Source organism: Myotis yumanensis, unplaced genomic scaffold, assembly GCF_028538775.1.
Source record: "Myotis yumanensis isolate MYYU_CA2020_CCGP unplaced genomic scaffold, mMyoYum1.0.hap1 SCAF_14, whole genome shotgun sequence".
NCBI classification, from domain to species: domain Eukaryota; kingdom Metazoa; phylum Chordata; class Mammalia; order Chiroptera; family Vespertilionidae; genus Myotis; species Myotis yumanensis.
In genome coordinates, this window is record NW_027223765.1 from 28765065 (window position 1) to 28792974 (window position 27910).

The 27910-nt window shown below is 39.1% G+C and overlaps 1 protein-coding gene across 3 annotated transcripts in view; it reads right to left on the reverse strand.

Moving 5' to 3' along the window:
* Window positions 1–27910, reverse strand: part of STAG1 (STAG1 cohesin complex component) — a 332216-nt gene that overhangs the window by 298739 nt on the left and 5567 nt on the right. Inside the window, exon 2 of one of the 3 annotated variants that reach the window (XM_070433470.1) lies at window positions 20683–20756. The exons of the other annotated variants lie outside the window; for them this stretch is intronic. The gene's annotated coding sequence lies outside the window, so the exon portion shown is untranslated. The remainder of the gene's footprint in view (window positions 1–20682; window positions 20757–27910) is intronic. 3 annotated transcript variants of the gene reach the window in all.

Consider the following 27910-nt stretch of genomic DNA (forward strand, 5'->3'; position numbering starts at 1 on the left):
GGTAAGTATTTGCCAAAAGCATTGATTTTTGATGGGGGTCAGGGGAACTAGAAGTGATTACTTAATGAATATCAGGTGTTCTTTTGGTGTTATGAAACTAGAGAGTTGGTGGTTGCACAACAGTACAACTGCACTAAATGCCATACACTGAAGGTAGGGGAAGGTGGGGGTAGAGGGGAAAGATCAACCAAAGGACGTGTATGCATGCATATAAGCCTAACCAATGGGCACAGAAAACGGGGGGGGGGGGGGGGGGGGGGGTGAGGGCATGAGTGGGGGGATTGGGGGAGTAATGGGGGGATAAAGACACATAGGTAATATATTCATTAATAAAGAAATTTAAAAAAGGAAAAATTTTATGACTGTATGTTAACAGATGTTTAACTAGATTTATTGTGGTAACCATTTCACAATGTTATACAAATATTGAATCATTATATTGTAGACCTGGAACTAATATAAATGTTATATGTCAATTATACCTCAATAAAAGGTAAATTTTAATTTAAAAAAATAGTTAACTCTAAGTTATATAAAGATTACCTCAATTTTTTTTTTTTTATTAAGGTAAAGGCTAAGGCAACATTGGGGAACCAATATGAACTATCATACATTAATAAGAAACAGTTTCACTGCTTACTACATTGGCATTTATACTACTGTTACATGCTTAATTCACGCCCCCCTCCCAAGACCCCAAAATATAATTAGTAAATAATCATGGAATCTTTCAAATGTATAATGAATTCTGACAATTATTTTAAGCATGTGCATATTTACTATGCCTACTTTATAACCAATCCTAATGCAGAATTTATAATCTAGGAATGTCAGATTACAATAAGATTTATGTAGATGAACTATGGTTATTTCTCTCTCAGTTTAAATGAACTTTTTCCTAATTAAAAAAGGGTTTGAGAACTCTAGATAAGTACCACAGAACTTATTCATAAAACATAATGCAACTTTTTCTGGCTTATATCCCTCGAAATATGCTGGATTTTGTTCTTTTTCCTTCCTTCCTGAATATTGTTTTTACTAGTAAGGCCTCAAAAAGTTCACCTTCACAAAATTCCAATATAAGTTTTTGTAAAAATGCTTATTTATGAAGATCAATTTTCTTGCAGTATTGATTTATTTTATCTTTCCCTTCTCCAAAATATTTCATTTTCCCTTTAAACTCTAATACTTTTCTTCCTTACTTTCTATTTCAGTGCTCCAGGTTCCAAGGTTCCTGTCTAATTCTTTTCTCTCCCTCACACACACACACCATTATGCAGCATTACTAGTATACTCTATTTTGTTCCCTTTCCACAGTTCTGGAATTTCAAAAAATCTTTTTATATTTCATATCCATTGCAACAAGATTGCAATTTGCATAATGTACTTCATTTTAATGTTGAAGTCATAGTCCCCAGCAGAAACTATTTACTGCAAAGCTTACAAGAAAAATCTAAAACTAAAAAATAGTAAATAAACCATTTTATTAAGCAACTATTTTTATGAGTAGCTCAAAACCATAAATGCAACTAAAAGCCAAATACAGAAAAAAAACAATCTAGTTAACCAAGCAAAGATAAGTGTCATGTAAAATGTTTTTCTTTTTTACAATTTACAATAATCACTTTGTCCAGCTTCTTTGAAAACAAAAGAAAAATGATGTTATCATCAGCAATTATTTTGCATAGCACCATCTTGGACTCTCCCAGTATGGAGATGCTTGGGACAATTTGACTCAGAGCTAAAATAAAATTTTGTTCACACACACACACAAAAATTTGCTATAAAACTCCTGATTAAAGTATACTAATTTATGTGAGCCCACTTTTCAAAAGTTCAAGATAGTATTTACTGTGACATAAAAAATCAAATATAATACATCTAACAAAGGTGAGAAGGCTAAAAGGCTAATTCCAATGTAACCCTGATGTTTGGGGGGGCTAGCAATCTGAATCTGTGCCAGTAACCTAATGTACATTCTTGATAACCTATAATTAAGTCACTGCCGGGTTCTCCACAATCTGGTCTTGCAAGACCTGTTACCTAAATGCTCACATTTTACAGAGGCCATAAACCATGAACAATACACAATCCCCGGAGGGGGTTAACAACGCTGGCACCAGGCCAGGCCCTTAGATATGGTCTCAAGGCCCCCATCCCAACCCACGGGGCTTTTTGCAAAGCCCACCAAAAGTCTGGAAGTCCCATCCATATTTGGGGGATAAAGAAACCAAAGGGGATAAAAGAAGAACTTCCACCATATTGGTTTGCTCAGACTTTGGAGGCAACTCCTCTAAGACCGCCAGTGTAATAAAAATGTGTAACTCCATTTCTCTAAGCGTCGCTTGGGTTTCTTCGGTCTTCTACAACAAGGTATGCATAACTTCTACCCAGATAACTATAAAGTTTGGTAAAGCCACTTTGAAAAACAACTTGGCATTTTATACTAATGACATACATTAGGACCAGGAGATTGCAATCCTAGATAAAGAACCAACAGAAATGGCTGTACATGTGCATTACAAACATATACAGGAATGTTCTTAGAAGCATTATTTGTAATGGCCCCAAACTGAAAATAATCTAATGTACATCAACAGTATAATAAATTGTGGCATAATCACATAATTGAATACCAAAGTAATAAAAATCAACTACAGATCCACACAACATGGATGGATATTACAAACACATTACTGAGTGAAGAAAGCAAGACTCAAAAAATAGAGAGTGATTCTGTCTATATGAAACAAAAACAGCCAAAGCCGTAACTATAGCACTTCAGGACACAGACTTAGGAGATAGATTTTTTTAAAAACAAGACAATTAGAACCATAAAATTCAGGATAATGGTTCATTTAGGGTAAACGGATGAGTAATGCAATTTTAATGCAAATGAGCATGCAATGGAAGAATTTCTTTGGTGCTGACAATGTTCTGGTTCTTGACCAAATTAGAGTTTCACAGTGTTTACTTTATAATTATTTAAGCAGTACATTTAATAAACACTATTGTACTTCACTATTAAAACTTCAAAAAGCAAATGAGAAAAATCTACTAGACATTTTAGACAATTACTATAGGTAAAAAAAGTATATAATATATATAAAAGGTATATATAAATTGAAATGAACCACTTCTTTCTAATGGTTCAGGACACTTAGATAAAGAAATCACTTTGGGTCTCTTCACAAATGTTTTCTGCTCTACTCTTGCTTATTTAGAATGAATGTCTGCACCTTCCTCGAACTTTCTCTACCAGCTTGTTTTATATTGGAAAAAGATAAAACTATTGGGGTTAAATCTTACAAATCTGATATTCCCAATAAGTGATATGCAAACCATTTGTGGCTAAGGAGCAGTTTCGGGTGCTATACTAATGAAAAATTTTTAATCTAATAGTTGCTTATTGATTTTAAGAGTTACTTTCTATTTATGGCAAGTGAAATTAATTTCCCACTCACTATAATATCCTAGTTTCCTTTCAATATGAATGCAGGGAGAAAATGTCAATTAAAAAAACAACAACAAGTAAATAGCAGGAAAAGGTGGTAAATATTTATGGCCAAAATTGTTGACATCTGTGCCTGGATAAGTGAAGTTCTGAAAATTGCTATAATCCATAGCTTTGACCATGTGCTTCGGGAATGTTTAACCTACCAACCCAATTTAACTATGTAGAGAACAGAACATAAATGCAAATAATTTCTCCTCTTCTGCAAAGCTTAAATAAATTACTGACTAAATCCACAAAAATAACTATATAACAACAATATTCTAATTAGCTAACTGGCCAAAGCAGCTTTTAATGCTTAAGAGAAAAAAAGAGTAAAAACATCTATTCATTCTCTCCCTGGTATACAACTACCCATAATAGAAAAAAAAAAGCTTAAACTTTCTAATTAAAGCTGCTCTGGGCTCAAATTCTCACATTAACTCACAAGACTTTCTACAAATTATTTTCCCAAGCCTTCCCTCATACATAAAGGATGACAATGTATATCTTCTCTACATTACTTCACACTTTAGAGCCTTGATTTAAAATGGAGATAATAAAATATCCCTTGCAGCAACATTGTTGTAAGGATAAAGTGGGAATGTATGTAAATAGTTTATCACAATGAATTGTACATAATAGGCACTTAATAGTTTCCATCTTCCTCTAAGAGCATAAAGCCACACAAGTATTGGTAATCCTGCCTCAAACCTACACGCCATATAAAATCCACATGCACTTACTTAACTTTCTCCTTTTTCCCTTTGTACAATCATAAGTGAATAAAGTACAGATATATAGTATCTCCGTTTCACATGTAAACTGAGGCTCAAAAAAAGAGAGTAGTCCATATAGATTAGTAATGGAATTAAAATTGAAGCCCACATTTACCATAAATAGTTATCACTGGCTTTGATGTTACAGGCTTTTTAGTACTAGTAAGAAATCAGTTCTACCTATCAGAAAAATTGTAGTGTTTTCAGGAAAAAAACAAAAACAAAAAACAGATCAAGGATCTGAGAGTATCCAGTAGATCTATACTCCAAATTAGAAATAATGTTATAGAAAGTAAAATTTAGGAACTTAATTTTTTTTAAACAAATAAATTTTGAATGTAAATGATGAAAGTAATTTTCCTAAAACAACAATACGTAAAGTGAATTCCAATTAGAAGTGGCAAATTCCTTCTAACTCATGCACTTTTCAAAGATACTTATTCTCATGTAAATGGACCAAATAAAAACAGAACCCCACCTCCACATCCTCAAAACTTTATGATTTTTTTTCTAGAGAGGAGAGGAAAACATGCAACCCAAAAAATCCCTAAAAAGGGGGAGACATTTTTTTAGAAAGAAAACACACACACACATATTTATATAAAAATCTAATTCCTGAAGTTGGAAATCAATTTGAGTGTTTCTATTTTTAAATAAAAGTAGACATTTAAATTTTTCTTTCTGCATCTCACTCTTCAAAAGTAATAAATTCTTAGTAAAGAATTATTACTAATGGCTTTAATTATGATAATGGAAATATATTTATCTTTACGATGGCTAAGATTTGCTTCAAAATAATATGGGATAGAGGGGAACGGGCATAGATGAAACAAGATAGCATATGACGACAATTTTGAAGCTGGGTGATAATTATGTGAGGAATCACTAAACTATTCTGTCTTCAGCTGCATGTCTTAAGTTTTCCATAACTAAAAGTTATTTTTAATGAAGTTAATAAATTTTGACCACTCATTGGAGTGCTATGTCTTGCTGTATTGAAATTTTCCAAGTAATCACATTCACCTAATAGAAATCTAGGTCTTTAAACACTCAGCATTATATTTTTGGATTTAACATAAATAGAATTTTAATTGTTTTTCTAGAAGAATGTAAAATGTTTTGATGCTGATTCTTATTCACTAATATTAGCTAATGTCATATATGATATTAAAGTCTAGTAAAACAGACATCCTAAACATTCAGATAAAAATAAAAGGTAAGCTGAAATCCTCATACATTGGTAAGAAGAAATGTTAAAGGGGTATAACCATTTTAGAAAAGTTTGGCAATTTCTTAAAATGTTACACATAAATATACTATATGACCCAGCAATTTCATTCCTAGGTTACAAGAGAAATGAAAATATATCTACACCAAGACTTGTACACAAGTGTTCACAGCAGCATTATTAACATTATTCCACACAAAAAAATAGAAACAACCCAAATGTCCATCATCAATTGGTAATGAACAAAATGGACTTACTCTTCAGCAATAAAAAGTATTAAAACATGGTAGAACATGATTCATTCTCAAAAACATTGTTAAATGAAAGAAGCCAAACACAAATGACCATGTATTATATGATTCCATTTATATGAAATATCCAAAGGGGACAAACTTATATAGAATACAAATTAGGTATTGACTAGTTAGGGGTGGAAATGAGAAGTGAGCGCAAATGGTCCCAGAATTTTCTTTTTGGGGTAATGAAAATATTCTAAAATTAGATTGTAGTGATGGTTGAACAGTTTTGCAAATTTAAAAAAATCACTGAATTGATGCTTAAAAATAAGAGCATTTTATGCTACATAAAATTATACCTCAATATAACTGTGAAGGAGAAGGGGAAGGAGACAAGGAGGAGCAGGAAGACTATAATGCTTCTGGAATGATGGATGAATGGATCTCAAAGAAGTAACTCGATCAAAGTCTCAGCTAAGTAGATGGCAGAGCCAATACTGAAATCCAGACTTAACTACGAAATCCATATTGTTCCTACATCCAGAGAAGAAAGAGAGTACTAGAAGCAGTGTATCTTACTCAACTTTGCAAGGATAAATTGAATCCAGTAGTGGAGCAGTACATGGGACACACAGAAAAGTTTCTTCAAAACTGAGGTGAAGTTATGGTGAGAACTATATGGTGAGAAAAAAGCAGGAATCAAACATAAGAAATAAGTTACCTGTAGAATGAAGAAAGTAAATACACACAATCCAAACAAGGTGGCATAGGAAGCAGGACCTAGATCTTGTCTGTAACTATATGAAAGCTGAAACCAGATTAACTGAATAATGAGGAGTGTTCAAACAAAATAAATTTGGCAGTTTGTCTCCAACAGTCTTTGGATAGTGCCCTGACCTAGATCGGCTATAGTGCAGACAGATTTATCCGGTTATCATAGCTCTATAATACTGACACTAAGATGATCCAGCTCACTTTGGATTCACTCCAGGTTTACAGGCCAATTTTCAGATTATAATCTGTGTCTGATACAGCTCTTTCTACAGGAGGAGAATGCACTGATTGGTGAACAAGGCAGTCCATTTCATTTGACAGTTACATTTCTCAATGCATATCAATAATAGGACATCCTGGTTTATAGCTCAGACTTGAAATCATTTGAAACCTAAATTACCCCTGGATGTAAATAAAAAATTGAACTTCTAAGCATATCAATTCTGAGAACCAGAGTCTGGTACATCGTTCATCGGTTCCTGCCACACGAAAGAACTGACTCATTAGAAAGTCAGCCTTCCCTGGAGACACTCTTCTGTCCTGCTGCATGCCTCTGAAAACGGCAACTTGTATTTTGTTTCTTTTATAAACTAGATGAATGCTGCTTAGAAATATGTAAATGTACAAAATGGCCCCCACAAAATTCAACGGCTTATATTCATATTTCATAGTTTACAGAGCACTATTACATTACCTTATTTACTAGCCAACATCATCTAAGTTGACCAGGACATAATGTTTATCCAAATACAAGTGTGGCAGTGAGGTAAAAATAATTTACAAAAGGATATGCTGCTAATAAACAAACTAACCCTTTACACAACACAAACTTCCTTTAGTCTTTCATTTTAAAACACAAGACTATTCCAAGAATGTAACTATAACTGAAGAAGTGATTTTATACTAAAATTAACCCATGGTAGATTCAACCAAAATGATCACAAAGATACACCCTTCAAATTGTTCTAAAATGCCTCTTAGTTTCCTGTATGCTTCCAAGGACTGGGCATTACAAAAGGTCAGAGTAATCTCTATCTAGCTTCATTTCAATCATTTCATCTTTCAGAAATAAAATAATAATTAAATCCAAGTTTCCCAATGAATAGACATGGTCATCTACTGGGAAAGAGAGGGAACGTGTTGAAGTAAGGGGGCTACAGGATATTAGAAGTTTGTTAATAACCTCTATGAGAAAGAACTAACTAAAAACAAAGAAGTGCTCAGAGCCAGGTATATAAAAATCAGAAAGATGAACTTATTTGTGATTGAGTATTGGTTAAACAGATACAATTAAGAAACAAATGTGGAAAGCAGCGCAACACATTTCAAAAGCTAAATAAGAGTCCAGGCTAGATGAGAACATTAAGGAAGGAGGGGGACAAAACAGGTTTCAAAGGACTAAAGGGCTCTATAAGACTGAAAAGAAACTGTCAATATCTATGTTCAAAAAAACAAAACAAAACAACTCAGCAACATGCAAAAATTCATGAATTAGGTCTTTAATAACAAAGTGCCATTTCTTCTTATTTTAGACAATGGAATGCTCCTGCTTAACAAGTCAAATTTCCTTTTTTAAGGGAACTAAAAAGCTTCCAAATGAAAAAGGCCAAGTGTTGGTATTATAATTATGCATCTATATATTCCTCAACATTTCTATGTAAATCCAATGATATTTTTTTTTCAATAACATTTTTAACCAACCAAGGCAGCATCCAAAGTCCTTAGTGAATCAGTGAACCACTACCAGAGGTCTTACTGTAAGCAAATCAATCTCCTCACACATTAACATATCACCCTTTAAAAACTAAGAATTTTTGCCCTGGCTGGGAGGCTCGGTTGTTTGAAGCATCTTCCTGTACACAAAAGGTTGCGGGTTTGAGGAACAAAGATGGCAACGTAGATAAATGCTGGTACTCGCAGTCTCCCAAAACCACATCAAATTACAACTATAATACAGAACCACCATCATTCAGAACTGCCTGAAAGCTGGCTGAATGGAAGTCCTACAACTAGAGAAGTAAAGAAGAAAGCATGAAGGGGCAGAGGCACGGAAGGGGCTGGTCCAGCACCCATGTGGGCCATTTTTATAATCCAGAGGGAAACTGTCCCTGTAAGGGCTGCTGTGAGAAGCAAGGGGTCCCAGCCCCACACCAGATCCCCCACCCAGGGTCCCAGAGCTGGAAATAGAAGTCCCCATAACTTCAGGCTGTAAAAACCAGCGAGGATTGTGGCTAAGGGACACAGAGGCTGCCAGAGACCCAGGTGTGCCTCTTAAAGGGCCTGTGCAGAAACTTACTTGGACTCCCTTCCTCAGAGCTCCAGTGCCAGAAGGTGTTAGGGAACCCACACACATACAGGGAGGAACTAGATTATCTGGCATCGGGGAAGGAACTCAGGGGCAGCTCTCCTCCAGACGGGGGAGCTTGCAGGGATCACTGTGCCTTTGCTGAGACCTCTGCTGTCCCAGGGCTGACTGGCAACTATATCTGAGTCCCCATCAACTTGGAGCACACTGTTTGCTCCACCCTAGTGATTCCCTGAGACCCTACCCCATCCAATTTGCAGCCCCACCCAAGCTATTTGCAGCAGCTTTTCCATAAATGGCCTATCCTGGCTCAGGCTTCAGACTTTGCTAAAATCTCTCAAACAAGCTGCAACTGCTGTCAGCATGCCCCTTGCATATCAATAAAAGCCCAAGACCTGGCACCAGCACCTACTTGCCTTGCTTCACTGCTGGGCTTCGCCTGGGCACTTCCAAACCCAATACAAAGAGGAGGAATCTGCAGATCTCTCTGTAGCTCCTACCAGGTGGCCCCAAGCAGTGGCTGACTTTGCACCTCCCTGGAGACCCAAGTGCACCCAGTGGACAGCTTCAGATCATACCAGATTATAACTCTACACATCCACAAGCAACACACTCAAGGGGCAGACCTTGTGAGTGCCAAAGCCCTACTGAAGCAAGTCCTGCTCCACAGGGGTGTTTCCTGCACAGGAGCTCTCCCACTGTAGTTGCAGCTGGTCCTCACAGTCAACTGGCTTGGAGGTCAATTCCTCCCAGTGATACAAACAGCAATCAAGTCTCAACTACAAGACTGTACACACAGACCACAAAGGGATGCACCTAGAGTGCCCAGCTCAGGTGACTGGCGAGGCTGAGCCATGGGCCCTATAGGACACCTACTACACAAGGCCACTTTACTAATTCCAGGAGACAGAGCAGCTCTACCCAATACATAGTAACAAACACAGGGAAGCAGCCAAAATGTGGATACAAAGAAACATGTCACAAATGGAAGAAAGCAAACCACTAGATACAGAGTTCAAAACCACAGTTATAAGTTTACTCAAGGATCTTCATGAGAACTTCAAGGGACTTAGTGAGACTTTCAAGGATCTTAGTGAGAATGCCAAAGACATGGAAAAGAAACAGTCAGAAATTAAGCATACATTAACTGAAATAAAAATTATTTACAGGTCCCTGACTGGTTTGGCTCAGTGGATGGAGCGTCGGCCTGCGGACTCAAGGGTCCCAGGTTCGATTCCGGTCGGGGCATGTACCTTGGTTGCGGGCACATGCCCAGTGGGGAGTGTGCAGGAGGCAGCTGATCGATGTTTCTCTCTCATCAATGTTTCTAACTCTCTATCCCTCTCCCTTCCTCTCTGTAAAAAATCAATAAAAATATATTAAAAAAAAAATTATTTACAGGCATTCAACAGTACAGTAGAGGATTCTGAGAATCAAATCAACAACTTGAACTATGAAGAAGCAAAAAACACCTAATCAGAAGAGAAAAAAGAATTAAAAAATATGAAGATAGTGTAAAGAGCCTCTGGGACAACTTCAAGTGTACCAACATTTGCATTATGGGGGAGCCAGAAGGAGGAGAGAGAGAGCAAGATACTGAAAACCTATTTGAAGAAATATTGACAGAAAACTTCCACTATCTGGTGAAAGAAACAGACTTATAAGTCCAGGAAGCACAGAGAGTCCCAAACAAAAGGAATCCAAAGAGGACCACACCAAGACACATCATAATTTGAATGCCCAGGGCTAAAGACAAAGAGAATCTTAAAAGCAGCAAGAGAAAAGCAGTTAGTTACCCATAAGGGAATGCCCATACGACTGTCAGCTGATTTCTCAACAGAAACTATGCAGGTCAGAAAGGAGGGGAAAAATATTCAGTGATGAACAGCAAGGACCTACAACCAAAATTACTCTACCCAGCAAAGATATCACTTAGAATTGAAGGTCAGATAAAGAGCTTCACAGACAAGAAAAAGCTAAAGGAGTTCATCACCACCAAACCAGTATTACATGAAATGTTGAAGGGTATTCTTTAAGAAGAGGAAGAAGAAAAAAATCAAATATATAGCAATAAAGTGGCAATAAATACTTATCTATCAACAATTGAATCTAAAAATCAAAATAAACGAATGGAATCTAAGGAACAGCCCCAGCTGGTTTGGCTCAGTGGATAGAGCATCAGCCTGCGGACTGAAGGGTCCCAGGTTCGATTTCAGTCAAGGGCACATGCCTGGGTTGTGGGCTTGATCCCCAGTGGGGGGCATGCAGGAGGCAGCCAATCAATGACTCTCTCATCATCATTGATGTTTCTATCTCGCTCTCCCTCCCCCTTCCTCTCTAAAATCAATAAAAATATATATATTTTTTAAAAGAAATCTAAGGAACAGAATAAACTGGTGAATAAAATAGAATCAGAGGCTTGGAAATGGAACAGACTGGTGATTCTCATAGGGAAGAGGGGTGAGAAGAGATTAAACAAAGATCTTTTATGCATATATGCATTACCTATGGACACAGACAAGAGTGGCAAAGGCCTGGAGTGGTGCAGGAACCAGGTGGAGGAGGGCAATCGGAGGAAAAAAGAGGGACAACTGTAATACTCTCAACAATAAACATTACCAAAAAAAAAAAAAAAAGGTTATGGGTTCATTTCTTGGTCCGGCTGGGGTGCCTGTGTCTCTCCCTCCCCCCCACTCCCTTGCGCCGCTTCCTCTGCCTTTAAAATTAATTTACAAAAAAGGAAAACATGCCCTCGGATGAGAACTTTAAAAAATTTTCTAAAGGATTTTGGGAAGATGGCGGCATAGGTAAACACCGGAGACTGCCGCCGTGGACAACCACTTCAAAAATACAACTAAAAGTCGGAGCGGACATCAACCAGAACCACGGGAAGGCTGGCTGAGGAGAGTCTCTTCAACTAGAAGCAAAAACAACAGCATTCCGACGCTCAGCGGAGGCGCAGTGTGGAAAATTTAAAGGTACGGCGGTGCGGTGGTGAGGGTGCGCGCGCAAAGCGGGCTGGCGGCTGAGGGCGCGATTGTCGTTTTCAATCAGGAGCGAGTCTCAGACTCTGGGCTACAGATCCGGGCGAGTCTCTAGGGACCCAGACTCAAACGGGAGAAGCGGGACTGTCTGGCTACGGCCCCTCCGAGGTTTGCAGCGGTTGTTGGGACAGAGAGGCAGAGCCCCTGGGGACGGTCTGAGAGCGGCCATAGCTGCTCCCTCCCCCCGCCCTGTTGAGCCCGCCCCGCCCAGGCCCTGCGCACAACCATTTGCCGACCGCCTCAGGCAAAGGCTGGAATAACGCCTCCCCAGAAGACAGACGTTTTCCACAGCTAATTCCTACAGCCAGTCACCCTGGTGGTCAAATCCCTCTAGTGTTAACTACAACAATTAAGGCTTGGCTAGAACAAGACTGCGCACAGAGACCACAAGGGGGGGCACCAAGAAAGCATATAAGATGCGGAGACAAAAAAACATGACAGAAATGGAAGATATGGAGCTAAGAATCGCAATTTTGAGGGCTTGCCATAAATTTGTGCAGAGCCTCACGAAAACTAATGAGACCCTCGATGCTACGATAAAGAAATTAGAAAGTAAGCATACACGGACTGAAATAAAGAATATTATACCCAATAGCAGACCAGAGGAGCACAAGAATCAAACCAAAGATTCGACAAGAAACACCCAATTGGAAAAGCAAAATGAAAAAAGAATCCGAAAGTGTGAAGATAGTGTAAGGAGCCTCTGGGACAGCTTTAAGCGGTCTAATATCAGAATTATTGGAGTGCCAGAAGATGAGAGACAGCAAGATATTGAAAACCTATTTCAAGAAATAATGGCAGAAAACTTCCCCCACCTGGAGAAAGAAATGGACTTACAGGTCCAAGAAGCGCAGAGAACCCCAAACAAAAGGAATCCAAAGAGGACCACACCAAGACACATCATCATTAAAATGCCAAGAGCAAAAGACAAAGAGAAAATCTTAAAAGCAGCAAGAGAAAGAGGCTCAATTACCTACAAGGGAATACCCATACGACTGTCAGCTGATTTCTCAACAGAAACTTTGCAGGCCAGAAGGGAATGGCAAGAAATTTTCAAAGTGCTGAATACCAAGAACCTACAACCAAGATTACTTTATCCAGCAAAGCTATCATTCAGAATTGAAGGTCAGATAAAGAGCTTCACAGATAAGGAAAAACTAAAGGAGTTCATCACCGCCAAACCAGTATTATATGAAATGCTGAAAGGTATCCTTTAAGAAGAGGAAGAAGAAGAAAAAGGTAAAGATACAAATTAGGAACAACAAATATGCATCTATCAACAAATGAATCTAAGAATCAAGTGAATAAATAACCTGATGTACAGAATGAACTGGTGATTATAATGAATCAGGGACATAGAAAGGGAATGGACTGACTATTCTTAGGGGAAAAGGGGTGTGGGAGATGCGGGAAGTGACTGGACAAAAATCATGCACCTATGGATGAACTCAGCGGGTGGGGAGTGAGGGTGGAGGGTGGGGTGGGAGCTGGAAGGAGGGGAGTTATGGGGGGAAAAAAGAGGAACAAATGTAATAATCTGAACAATAAAGATTTAAAAAAAAAATAAAAAATAAAAAATTTTCTAAATAAGTAAAAGATAAGGATTTTTATAAACATGTCTGTTTCTATTTAAAGTGAGGTCATAGAAGAAAAGAATTATTTCCTATTTCCAAGCTCTGTCTAGCTTGACCTTAGACTGAAACTGATCAGTAACAATATGTAATCAGTAAATGAAGTAATAAATTAGAAAGGAAAAAGGTGGTTGAAAAAATTTAGGAGTAAATAACACAATAAAAGAATGAATCTCAGAAAAGAATGATGTTATTATCAAGTATATTTAAAGCTATAATGAAATAACCTCTAATAAATAGGCTTTAAGTATAGCAATAAAGCTTAGTCTACAGTATGAATCTAAGTTATTCAATTTGGCTGAATTTAAGCAATATTTATTGAGTGTCTACTATTTTCTCCAATACTGTGTTCTGCTGCTATGGAACACACAAATGCAACATGCCCCTGCCCTGAAGACACTTAATAGCATAAAAAAGAAAGCTACATCTGAATTATCAATTTATCCCAATACAAGAAGTAAAATAAAGTCATAATTTGAATGCCTAGGGCTAAAGACAAAGAGAATCTTAAAAGAAACAAGAAAAAAGCAGTTAGTTACCCATAAGGGAATGCCCAAGGTATTTGCAACTTAACCAATGTGATTACTTTTCTTGGTAAAGGTAATCAGAAAGAGATGATCATTTGGAGAAATCAATTAACAAAAAAAGGATGAATATGAAAAAAATCACTATCAGACTTGACAGAAGTAATTGATATTTCTAACTATGGCCCAGATTAAAGAGCTACATTCCTACTGAAGGGTGGTGGTGGAAAGATTTGGGTTTAATATGTCAAAGGAATTATACTCAAATACACACACATGCACACAACATTTATACACATAGGAACTTTGTTTTGATTAATAAAATTTCAATATGTTTTAGGTGATGGTTACTATCCTTTTAATAAAATGCACCAAAACTACTAGCAAACTATTTTCCAAAGCTATGAAAATTAAACTAGAACTTACAGTGCAACATGAAAAAAAAAATGGCAGCCAGGTTCTCCAAAATTAAGATACATTTGCCTAAAACTTACTCTGTATTATCTGTGCTGCTAGTACTGACCTATCTCTCAAAACATGCCTATCAAAGTGTCATTGCTTTAATTTCATAACTTAGCTTACACATAGTGTCTAAGAACTATTTCTTACTTGTTACTCTTTATTATTTTTTTAATCCTCACTGGAGGATTGTTTTTATTGATTTTGGGGGAGGGGGGTTAGAGAGAGAGAAGCATCAATGTGAGAGAGAAACATCCATCGGTTGCTTCCTGTACCTGCTCCAACAGGGATCAAACCCACAACCTAGGTATGTGCCCTAACGGGGAATCAAACCTGCAACCTTTTGATGCATGAGACGATGCTCCAACCAATTGAGCCACCCAACCAGGGCGTGTTGCCCTCTTTAGACATTCTTTCAACAAATTCTACAACTCTCTGAACAGCCCATTGCAAATACAAATTTTCAGTTACCAGTGATCTTCAAAAGGTGAGCTTCCATAACATAGCAGCAATTCATATTATTAACACTATACTATCAGCAGTGCTATTAATCCACTTCCACCCATATCACATGTTAAATCGGCTGGTATGGGAAGCTTCTCACCATCTAGTGTTGTTCACTTATTCAAACATGTACATTTCCCCCCTTATTTTAATATTTCTGAGATAAAGATGCACCTCACAATCAATAGCATTTTGTACAATGGACAGATATTAAACAGAGTTGTCATGGTTCACCCACTAACTCAGTCACAGCTGTTCACCATGCACTGAGTTATTTGCACTGTTTCATGCATATTGAGTTTAACTACCTTTAAAATGCTCCTTAAAATATTATTTTATAATTTGGCTTTGAAACAAAGTTATTGTGCACAAAGACAAAAATTGAGACTCCTTTTGGGGTCCAGCCCCAGCAGGTGCAGGGGTTCCCAAAGGTGTGGACGGAGTCAGCGAAGAAGGAATGACACGGAGACAGCGTTCAGTTGATCATCATAGCCAGGTTCTCTAGCCAGGTTCTCTTTATTGTCCTGTTACATCTGTATTTATACCAGTTAATTTTAATCCTATCCATTCTGTTCCAAAGGTTAGGGCGTTTGTTAATTTAGTTCTGTTGAGTTTAATCCCATCAATTCTATTCCAAAGGTTAGGGCGTTTGTTAATTTAGTTCCGTTGAGTTTAATACTGTCTAGGTCAGCCGTGGGCAAACTACGGCCCGCGGGCCGGATCCGGCCCGTTTGAAATGAATAAAACTAAAAAAAAAAGACCGTACCCTTTTATGTAATGATGTTTACTTTGAATTTATATTAGTTCACACAAACACTCCATCCATGCTTTTGTTCCGGCCCTCCGGTCCAGTTTAAGAACCCATTGTGGCCCTCGAGTCAAAAAGTTTGCCCACCCCTGGTCTAGGTTAATCTCTGTGTTCCATTATAAGGGCTATTCCAAGGTCACTGCTCTACTGATAAACTACAAGGAAGTGACTGAAGGAGATTATCCTACCAAGTAAAGGTTATGTCCTTCCAGCCTCGATGCTTGCCTTCCCTGGGACTGCCCTGTGTCGGTGGTCTCCAGAGGTACAGGCTTTGGTGCTTTCCCTGGTGGGCAGACCCCTGGGGATGTGGGCCCAACAAGTCCCAAATTTATTGCCAACAGTCTTAGTCCTATTAATCTCTAACTCCAGGGAAAAATCCTCACCTGGGGAAACAACCTTTCTCGGGGAGGTAGTCCTATTTAAAATACATAGCGCTAAGAGGGGGAGCAAACATATGCCATATATGCCAGGTCCCTTGAAACATAAGCTGTGCAGATGTTTCTTCCTTGCAGCGACTGTGTCAAGCAGCAAGGGTGGACCGGCTTCCGGCAGACTCCATCTCAAGAAACCACTTTCTCTGCTCATCCGTAAAAAGTAATTCTGCCCAGCCAGTGTAGCTCAGTGGTTGAGCGTTGACCTATGAGGTCATGGTTCGATTCCCGGTAGGGGAACATGCCTGGGTTGCAGGCTCATTCCCCAGTAGGGGGTGTGCAGGTGGCAGCTGATCAATTATTCTCTCTCATCATTAAGGCTTCTATCTTTCTCTCCTCTCCCTTTCTCTCTAAAATCAATAAAAAATATATATTTTTTAAAAAAGTAGTAATTCCTTATCCTTTCAAGTTTTATCATAAGATTGCATAATTCAGTCACATCTTCAGACTCCATTTCAAATTCTGGTTCTCTTGTTATTTCCACCACATCTGCAGTTACTTCCCTCACCGAAGTCTTGAACTCCTCAAAGTCATCCATGAGGAATCAACTTCTTTCAAAAACTGTTAATTTTGACCTCTTTCCATGAATCGTGAGTGTTCTTAATGGCATCTAGAATTATGAATCCTTTTCAGAAGGTTTTTAATTTCCTTTACCCAGATCCATCAGAGTAATCACTCTCTCTGGCAGCTATAGTCTTACTAAATGTTTCTTAAATAAGATCAGAAAGTCAAAATTACTCCTTGATCCATGGGCTGCAGAATGGATGCTATATTAGCAGGTATAAAAACAACATTCGTATCATTGTACATCTCCATCAGAGCTCTTGGGTGACCAGGTGCATTATCAACGAGCAGTATATTTTGAAAGGAATCTTTCTTTTCTGGGCAGTAGGTCTCAACAGTGGGCTTAAAATATTCAGTTAACATGTTATAAACAGATGTGCTGTCATCCAGGCTTTATTTTTACCATGTATAGAACACAGGCAAAGTAGATATGGCACATTTCTTAAGGGGCCTACGATTTTCAGAATGGTAAATGAGCATAGCTTCAATTTAAAGTCACCAGCTGCATTACCCCTCACAAGAGAATCAGCCTGTCCTTTGAAGCTTTGCAGCCAGGCATTGACTTCTCTCTAGCTATGAAAGTCCTAGATGGTATCTTCTTCCAATGTAAGGCTACATTGTCTACATTGAAAATCTGTTGTTTAGTGCAGCCACCTTCATTAATTATCTTACTAAATCCTCTGGATAACTTGCTATAGCTTCTATATCAGTACTTTTATGTTATGGGACAGCTTCATTCTTTAAGCCTCATGAACCAACTTCTGCTAGCTTCAAACTTTTCTTCTACAGCTTCCTCACCTCTCAGCCTTGGTAAAATTGAAGAGTTAGGGCCTTAGTCTAGATCAGTGATGGCGAACCTATGACACGCGTGTCAGAGCTGACACGCGAACTCATTTTTTTGGTTGATTTTTCTTTGTTAAATGGCATTTAAATGTATAAAATAAATATCAAAAATATAAGTCTTTGTTTTACTATGGTTGCAAATATCAAAAAATTTCTATATGTGACACAGCACCAGAGTTAAGTTAGGGTTTTTCAAAATGCTGACACGCCGAGCTCAAAAGGTTCGCCATCACTGGTCTAGATTGAGCTTTGGCTAAAAGCAGTCGTTCTCAACCTTCTGGCCCTTTAAATACATGTTGTGATCCAACTATAAAATTATTTCCGTTGCTACTTCATAACTGTAATGTTGCTACTGTTATGAATCGTAATGCAAATATCTGATATGCAGGATGGTCTTAGGCGACCCCTGTGAAAGGGTCGTTCGACCGCCAAAGGGGTCACGACCCACAGGTTGAGAACTGCTGGCTAAAAGGCATGTTATAACTGGTTTGATCTTCTATCCAAACCACTAAAACTTTCTCCATATCAGCAATAAAGCTGTTTTGATTTCTTATCATTCATGTGTTCACTGGAATAGCACTTTTAATTTCCTTCAAGAACTTTTCCTCTGCATTCACAATTTGGGTAACTGATGACCTCAAGAGACCTTGCAGCCTATCTCAGCTTTTGACATGCCTTCCTCAGTAAGCTTAATCATTTCGAGTTTTTGATTTAAAGTGAGAGAGGCACGACTCTTCCTTTTGCTTCAACACTTAGAGGCCATTGTAGGATTATTAACTGCCCTAATTTCAATACTGTATGTCTAAGAAAATAGGAAGGCCGAAGGAAAGGGAAAGAGATGGGGGAACAGCTAGTCAGGGGAGCAGTCAGAACACACATAACATTTATGTGGGCATGGTACATGGTGCCCCAAAACAATTACAACAGCAACAAAGATCACTGATTATAGGTCACCATAACAAATATTATATAATAAAACTTTGAAATATTGCGAGAATTATCAAAATGTGGCACAAAGACATGAATTGAGCAAATGCTGTGGCAACAGACTTGTTCAATGCCACAACCCCTTAATTTGCAAAAAACACAATACTGCAAAGTGCAATAAAACAAGTATGTCTGTGTTAATGTTCAATTTTTGAACCAAGCTTTAAATTAATTTTGAAGGGTAAAATCTAAATTACTGTTTAATAATATCTATGTTAGTTATGATTAGATTCAAATAATAAAGGAGGAAGTATTATAAACTTCAGTTAATAACAGAACAAAATGGCTTATCTTAAATTCCTTTTAGTATACTCTTTCTGACAGCATTCGGTACTATATGCATTTGAGGGTTTAAAGAAAGTGATAAAGGACTACACTGTAAAGGGAACATAAAGAAAGCCATACTGCCAGGGTCTGAGTCTCAGTTCTGCTAATTATGTGACTTTTGGAAAATCACTTGTCTGTGCCTCAATTTCCTCATCTGTAAACAGAGACTTAACAGCAGTATCCATGTCATATCAATGGTACACACCGTATAGGGTTGTTGTAAGGACTACCTCAGTTAACATATGTAAAATGCTTAAAACAGTACCTGGCATATGAACAATATTATCAGCTATTATTATATACTAGAAACCCGGTGCACAAATTTCGTGCACTGGGGGGTGGGGGGAGGTGTCCCTCAGCCCAGCCTGCACCCTCTCCAATCCAGGACTGCTTGCTGGCTCCCAACTGCTCGCCTGCCTGCCTGATTGCCCCTAAATGCTTCTGCCTGCCAGCCTGATCATCCCCTAACTACTCCCCTGCCAGCCTGGTCAACGCCTAACTGTTCCCCTGCCGGCCCGATTGCCCCTAACTGCCCTCCCCTGCAGGCTCAGTCCCCCCCAACTGCCCACCCCTGCAGGCCCAGTCCCCCCCAAGTGCCCTCCCCTGCAGGCCTGGTTGCCCCCAACTGCCCTCCCCTGCAAGCCTGGTTGCCCCCAACTGCCCTCCCCTGTAGGTCCAGTCCCCCCGCAACTGCCCTCCCTTGCAGGCCTGGTCGCCCCCAACTGCCCTCCCCTGCAGGCCATCTTTGACCACATGGGGGCAGCTATCTTGTGTGTTGGAGCGATGGTCAATTTGCATACTGGTTGTGGCTAATTAGCATATTCCTCTCTTATTGTTGGAGGGTCCATTTGTATACTGTTTGTGACTAGTATATCCGGTCCTGACTCTGAGGGTGTCGTGACCAATTTGCATATTACCCTTTTATTACTATAGACTAGAGGCCTGACACATAAAAATTGTGCAAGGGTAGGCCTTCCTTCCCCCAGCTGCCGGCACCGGCTTCCCTCTGGCACCCGGGACCCAGGCTTCCCTCGCAGACCCAGCTTCGACCAGAAGGTCGTCCGGAAGGACGTCCGGTCTAATTAGCATATTATGCTTTTTATTATAGAAAATTGTTATATTGCTGTTAATTATTATTATGTTATTTTGTCTCTTTGCAACATTGTAATTAATCGAACAGCACTCACACAAAACATTTCCATCACTGCAGAAAGTTCTATTGAACAGCACTTATCAGACTACAGGATAGTTAGAATGACTGATGAGATAATGCATATCATTATCTCTAATTTTTCTTGGAAGTGCTTAGAAAAAAGCAATCTAAACCCAAAGTATTTTTTAATCTAGAACTTTGACATGTAACAAAAAGCTTGGCATTCAGTCCTATTTAACAAGTCAAATAAAAAGGGACTGGAGAATGAAAAGAAATTGTCTCTTTTATAAGGACCTCATCTCTATTCTGAGAGATAACCAAACAAATGGATTTTTTAAATTCCCTTCTACCCTACCCTATTAATCTCTCTTCCTCAGCACATGGTAGCATGCTTAGAAAATGCATTATTAATTATACTCAAATACAACTATCAATGTATTTTAAAAAGCAAAGTTATGACATAGCAATATGTATACTTCTTTAACACAGCAAATAAAGGTCTAGAGGTGGGCTCTGATTAGGTGGCTCAGTTGGTTAGAGCATCAAACGTACACCAAAGGTTGCAGCTTCAATTTCGAGTCAGGGCACATACCTAGGTTGCGGGTTTGATCTCCAGCGGGGTACATACTGGAGGCAACTGATTGATGTTTGTCTTTCTATTACTATCTAAAAATCAATAAAGAAACATATACTTGGGTTAGAATTGAAAATAATATATATCTAGGTGGGTCTAACAATTATAGCCTAAACATTCTGAGATATCTGCAACATCTGTAATTTAATATGAAAGTATTTCTGATTTCTATTGGTAACAAAGTCACAGGTATTGCTTATACAACTGTGATTTGTTACCTATATTCAAAAATCAAAGAAAATGCTAAATCTCACTTAGAGGTTAGTGAAATAAAGATATGATTGGTGCCCAGACGGTGTAGCTCAGTGGCTGAGCATCAACTCATGAACCAGGAGGTCACACACAGTTCGATTCCCGGTCAGGGCACATGCCCAGGTTGTGGGCTCAAGGAGGCATGCAGGAGGCAGCCAAATCAATGATTTTCTCTCATCATGGGTATTTCTATCTCTCTCTCCCTCTCCCTTCTTCTCTCTGAAATCAATAAAAAATAAATAAAAGATATGATTGTATTCCATCTAAGTTTATGTACCCTGGGTTTAAAAAAAAATTGCTTAAAAGACTAGACTTTAGAGTCACAAAAACCTGTAGTCAAACCCACCACTTCCTAGGTAGGTAATATTGGGGAAAAGTATTTAATCTCTCTACTTCATCTGTGAAATGGGAATAATACCTCCATAAAATGCTGTTATTTCATTATTATCATGCTACCTGACATAGTATTTGACATATTCTCAGTCAAGGTGTATACTATTATAATCAATAACCAAGTTCAGTCAATTACATAGTTCACAATGTGCATCAGATGCTCAGAGATTTCGTATCAGTTGGTTTGGAGTTGATCCCAATCACTGGTATATTTTTAAAACTCGCAAGTAATTCTAATGTGCAACCACAGGCCTAAGGACAAAGTTCAAACTCTAGTTTGGCACACTAGACACTTTGGTCACTGCTAACAGCTCTATATTTTAATCACTCTTTCACAGGTACCCTATGGTCTGAACATACATTTAACTAATGCTTCCTCACAAAGTGGGTTATAGTAGTGACCCTCAAACTTCAGTCTGCAGCAGAATCACCTGAATTTCTGATTCAGTCAGACTGGGGTGAGGTTCAAGGTCTTGAATTTTAACAAATTCCCAGGTAATACTGACACTGCTGGTGCAAGGACCAAAGTTTGAAAAAGCAATGGGCAACACTAGATCACAACCCTGTCCCTTTGCATTCACCTGAAATACCATTCCCTATCCATTATTCTACTCTTGGCTAGCTAACTTTCACTTTTCTTTCAAAATTACATAAGAATTCAACTTCAGGAAGCATTTTCTCACTTCAACAAATCACCTCAACACATTTATTACCTAGTATAAAACTTAGATACAAAAAAAGAAAAAGCACACTACAAAATGTTCTTAATGTAGATATCTGCTAGCTAGCATATACAAATTCTTTTTAAGAATTGGGGGGGGGTGGCGGGGGGGAAGGCCTCCTTTGGTCAGGTGAATTAGAAAAAGGTGAAAAAGCAAATGGACAGTTCATCAAGCAAAATAAAATCTGGATTTCAGCCCCCACCAACGCCCTCGGCGAGGTACCTTTATGCAGAACACCAATTCCACAGTCATAGCAGCCCTGGCACAGCATACCAGTAAAACACAAAGGAAGAACACTTAGACCAGCCCTGGATTTAAGAAAGGGAGAAAGGAGCAATCAGGAAAAGATTTTTAGAGAAGATGTCACCTAAGTTCTGAATCGTGAATCACCTTCTCTGCACATCAGAAAGACAAAACTATGCTTTAATATCTTTATACCCAGTTTATGCTTCATTGTAGATGTTCAATAAATGCTTGAATAACTCACATTGAATAAAACTATATGAAAGCACTTGCTAATCTCTTTCTTCCCAAATAAAGAAGCACACACACACCAAAAGCTGGCACCAAAACCTGTAACTACTATCTCAATATTAACATAACTGGTCTGTACACTTACCAGCTAGCTAGACTCTAGCTACTAGAGGAAAGCATGAACAATTCTAATAACTAGTTAAAGATGAGGAGGCGAAAAGAGCCTATTGATAACACAATTAGGTTGTCCAAACTAAGGACTTTCAAATCAAACATTCTACATGACCTGATTCAGAGTTGCTGGCTCCCAACTGCTCGCCTGCCTGCCTGCCTGATTGCCCCTAAATGCTTCTGCCTGCCAGCCTGATCATCCCCTAACTACTCCCCTGCCAGCCTGGTCAACGCCTAACTGTTCCCCTGCCGGCCCGATTGCCCGATTGCCCCTGCCGGCCCGAATCCTGGAACTGACGCCCAAGACGCTAACTTTACAATGAAGAAACAGAGGCCAGAGAAAAGTAATGACTCAAAGACATTACAGGTAGTTAGTGCTACAGCTGTAATTAAAATTCATGTCTTTGGCCCTAGTTTTCACTCTCCTACCCCAAGCTGCCTTTACATTTTTAAAAAAATTTTTTAAATTCATAACTAAAATAAATTCTTAAGTTAATCAGGGTTTTCTTCTTTGTACCCCACTTTTATGATAATAAAAGCAATCATCTATCATCTCATTTTGTCTAGTAACTTTCAAGATATGTTTTGCTCTTGGTAAAGATTCATTTGTAGTCTCTTTAAAAAATTATACATAAAGCTAATAATTAAAAAATAATCCTCATACAACCATCAAAGTTTCTCAATTACCAAGAATGTATTAAATTGCCTTTCTAGGATGCAGTACTTTCTAAGGAAAGAAAAAGAGCCTGTTGTTTGAAATATGTTTAACAATAAGCAAAAAACTCTGGCCATAATCCTCATCTCTCAATTAACAAGAGTACTTCATTCTCTGACCATTCTCATTAATAAAGTTTTAATCTCCTAGCTCAGTGGTTCTCAACATTGGCTGCACATTAGAATCACCTGGGAATCTTTTTAAAATCCTCATTTCTGGGCCTCATCCTCCGGAAATTCTGTTTCTTTGTTATGGGGTGGGGCCACAACATTAGTAACAAAGAAACAGAATTTCTGGAGGATGAGGCCCAGAAATCAGGATTTTAAAAAGATTCCCAGGTGATTCTAATGTGCAGCCAAGGTTGAGAACCACTGTGCTAGCTCTATGTGCTGATAAGAACCAATTAATTAAAATTCTTTATTTCTGGAAAATAACCTCACCATTTATTTAATTATAATTTCATTCTCCTTTTAATTTTAAGATTAATGCCCTTTGGATTCATGTAAAATGCAATATAATCTAACACTTAAACCCCACCTTTTAACCTTTACAGTAATCCATAAGAGGCATGCTTTTATTATTCCCATATTACAGAATACAAAACTGAGGTTTAGAGAGGTTAAAGAATTTGCCCAAGTTTATATACCTAGGAAGGGGTTGAGTTAGAATTTGAAACAAGTGTGACTCAAGTGCCAGGAACTCTCTTACATAATGAACAATGGCATTCTTTTTTTTCTTTTTTTTTAATTTTTATCTACAAACCCTTGTGTCGAGGGCTGACTTTCAATAGATCGCAGTGAGGGAGCTGCTCTGCTACCTACGAAACCCCGACAGGCGTGGGGGCGGCCCCCTTTCTGGCCACACCCTGTTTCCCAGGACGAAGGGCTCTCCGCACCGGACCCTGGTCCAGACTCGCGGCAGGGAACAATGGCATTCTTAGCCACATACCATGTGTGTGACAGTGCTTCCTACATCTGTGAGCATCAACTTTTTAATTATCCCTAGCAATACAAGGCACAAAGGCATTTTCTTCTCAAAAGTTAATTTAGAATCTACATATGTAAAACCCTAATATGCAAATAGACCGAACAGCAGAACAACTGAACTACTGGTCAGTATAACGTGCACTGACCACCAGGGGGTGCGTGCGGAACATGACCGGCATTGGCCGCAGCGGGATGGTGGAGCAGGTGAGCAGGGGTGCCAGACCAAGGCAGGGCACCGGTCACTGTCATCAGGGCAAGCCTCTGGTGGTTACTCCAAGTTCTTTGCTCCCGCACGGCGCTCACATCTGCTGCTGGGACCGGCCCCTGCTTGCACCTATTGCCGGCACCTGGCACCACCCCAATTGCTCGGCACTGTCAGCAGGTGCAAGTGGCGGTTGCGGGCCCCGATCGCCCCTCAGGGATTCGCCACCTCCCTCTGCTCCTGAGGGGCGATCGGGGCAGCAGCCGCCACTTACACCTGCTGACAGCGCCAGCCCCACTCACACCCGCTGCTGGTGCTGGCCCCAATTGTTCCACGCCATCAGCGGATGCAACCAGGACCGGTGCCGTCAGGGTGTGGGAGTGGTGGCGGTGGGAGCCAGGCTGCCGGTAGACAGGGGACCTAGGGCCAGAGTGGGAGGGGCCAGGCAGGGGTGCTGAGGATGGGCCAAGACCTGCCCCTACGCCCACCACAGCCTCATAGCCCACAGTTCCTTTCAAGGTGCACGAATTTGTGCACTGGGCCCCTAGTTTAACAATAAAGTACAACACAGCTTAAGATGCTCTTTAGCTTTCATATTGTTTACCATCATAAAAATATCTACACATTTGCTACTTCATACTATCTACTAGAGAATGCAAAAGGCTTACCTCTCAGTGCTCTAAATAAGAATAAACCTGGTATAATTGGGCATCTCCCTCAAAGAAAAGGGGAGGCATGCTTACTACCCATTATAATGATTTAAGTTTCTCCAACCCTCGTATTCCTCTATGACACAACTCACTCATTTCATGTATAGGTGTCACTCTTCCACATAACTGTGCAAATTGGGGCTGATTCTGTGGCTACTGCTATTGCCATATAGTGCATTGTTCTTTATCTCTGACCGAAGAGTCTCACAACTCCTACTAGCATCCAATTAAACTGTGGCAGGTTAACCTGTGTGAACCCTAAGAAGACACCTACTAAGAAGGGCTCATGGTGGCTAACTGGTCTCAAATTTTTTAAAAAACAGAGCCTAGCAGCCATTTTTACAAAGGGGCCTCTCATGCAAACTGCACTTCAGGGAGAAGCCTGCACTCTGCCATTGGACCCAGCCCTTAAAAAAGGAGTTCCTAGAATCCTATTTCAACCACTATGACTGAGGCTTTCTCCATCCAGAGTTGTGTACCTCTGACCAATCAGGGCAGCTCTATTCTGACCAATCAGGAGTGCCTTTTGGACCAATCAATCTTGGATGACTTGGAATCCTCATTTGCATGAGGGCAGGGACTTCTGTCCATATAAGCCGTCTCCCCTCTGCTCTATAAGCACACTTTCCCTTTCCACCAAGACTGAAAACTGTGTCTCCCAGGCTGAACTGAAACACCTAAGATGTCCCACCAGAGCAGAACAGAGCAGACCAGTACAGGCCAGAACAAACTGGCACAGAATGGAGCAGACCAAATCACAGCAGAATAGACCAGCACAGAACAAAGCAGACCAGCAGGGAGCAGAGCTGTCAGGCCAGAGGGTCCTGGCCCCAGGACTGCTTCACAGCTATGCTGTATCACAATTAAGCAGAATAAAGTTTCCTTTTTTTTTTTTAACCTTCACCAACCGCACCCCAAATTAGGGATTCCTATTGGCGTCAACCACCAACATGACACTTGCTAGCCTGCAATTAGGGTATAATCTCAGGCCCTTCACAGACCTTGCTAAGCATTAGCACATAATCAATGTTTTTTTATAATTGAAAGAGATATTCCAATTCCATACTGCCAAAAGGATAAAAAAGCAAAACTCAACTATATGCTTCAAGAAGTGCATCTTAAATCTAAGGAAAAATCTTAAGTAAATGGATGGAAAAAGACATAGTATGGAAACAGGAAGCTGGAGAAAGTTGGAGTGGCTATGTTAATATCTGATAAAGTAGACTTCAATACAAAGACTCCTACCAGAATAAATAGGGATATTTCATAATGATAACAAGGTCAACTCATCAAGAAGACAAACAATCATAAATTGTACATGCCTAAAAACAAGCTTCAAAATACATGAGGCAAAATTTGACAGAATTAAGGGAGAAATGGACAATTCCATGGTCATAGATATTTTAACATCTCTCGGCAACTCATAGAACTAGACCAAACCCCACTGTCCCCCTACCCCCCATAAACAGTAAAGACATAAATTACTTGAAAAGTATTACCAAAACTCCTTAATCAAATTGATATTTACAGAAGACAACCCTATTGAAGAATACACATTCTTTTCAAGTATGAAAGGTACATTACCAAGACAGACAATATGCTAGACCAGCCGTGGGCAAACTACGGCCCGCGGGCTGGATCCGGCCGTTTGAAATGAATAAAACTAAAAAAAAAAAAGACCGTACCCTTTTATGTAATGATGTTTACTTTGAATTTATATTAGTTCACACAAACACTCCATCCATGCTTCTGTTCCAGCCCTCCAGTTCAGTTTAAGAACCCATTGTGGCCCTCAAGTCAAAAAGTTTGCCCACCCCTGTGCTAGACCATAAAACAGAGTTCAATACCCTACAGAGCAGCGGTTCTCAACCTATGGGTCTCGACCCCTTTGGGGGTTGAACGACCCTTTCACAGGGGTCGCCTAAATACATCCTGCATATCAGATATTTACATTACGATTCATAACAGTAGCAAAAGTACAGTTATGAAGTAGCAATGAAAACAATTTTATGGTTGGGGGTCACCACAACATGAGGAACTGTATTAAAGGGTTGCGGCATTAGGAAGATTGAGAAACACTGATATAGAGGATATTCTCCAACCTCAAAATGAAATTAAGTTAGCAGTCAAAAAGATGTCTAAAATAACTCCAAATATTTGAAAATTAGACAGACTTGTAAGTAATCCATGGGTTAATGAAGAAATCACAAAGCAAACAAAAAAGGAATCGCAAAGCAAATTAGAAACAATTTCAAACTGAATAAAAACACAACTTACCAAAATCTATGGGATACATTAGAGGAAAATCTCTAGCTTTGAAAGTTTATATTAGAAAATAAGAAATGTCTGAATTCTATGACCTCAGTTCCACTTTAAGAAGCTAGAAAAAGAAAACCAAAATACATGTAAGAAAAAAATTATATATAACAAAAATAAATGAAGAGAAAAGATGAATGGGAAAAACTGACAGTGTTATTATTTGGAAAGATATTGAGGCCTGGCTGGTGTGGCTCAGTTGGTTGAGTGTCGTACCATGCACCACTTCCTGGTCAGGGCACATG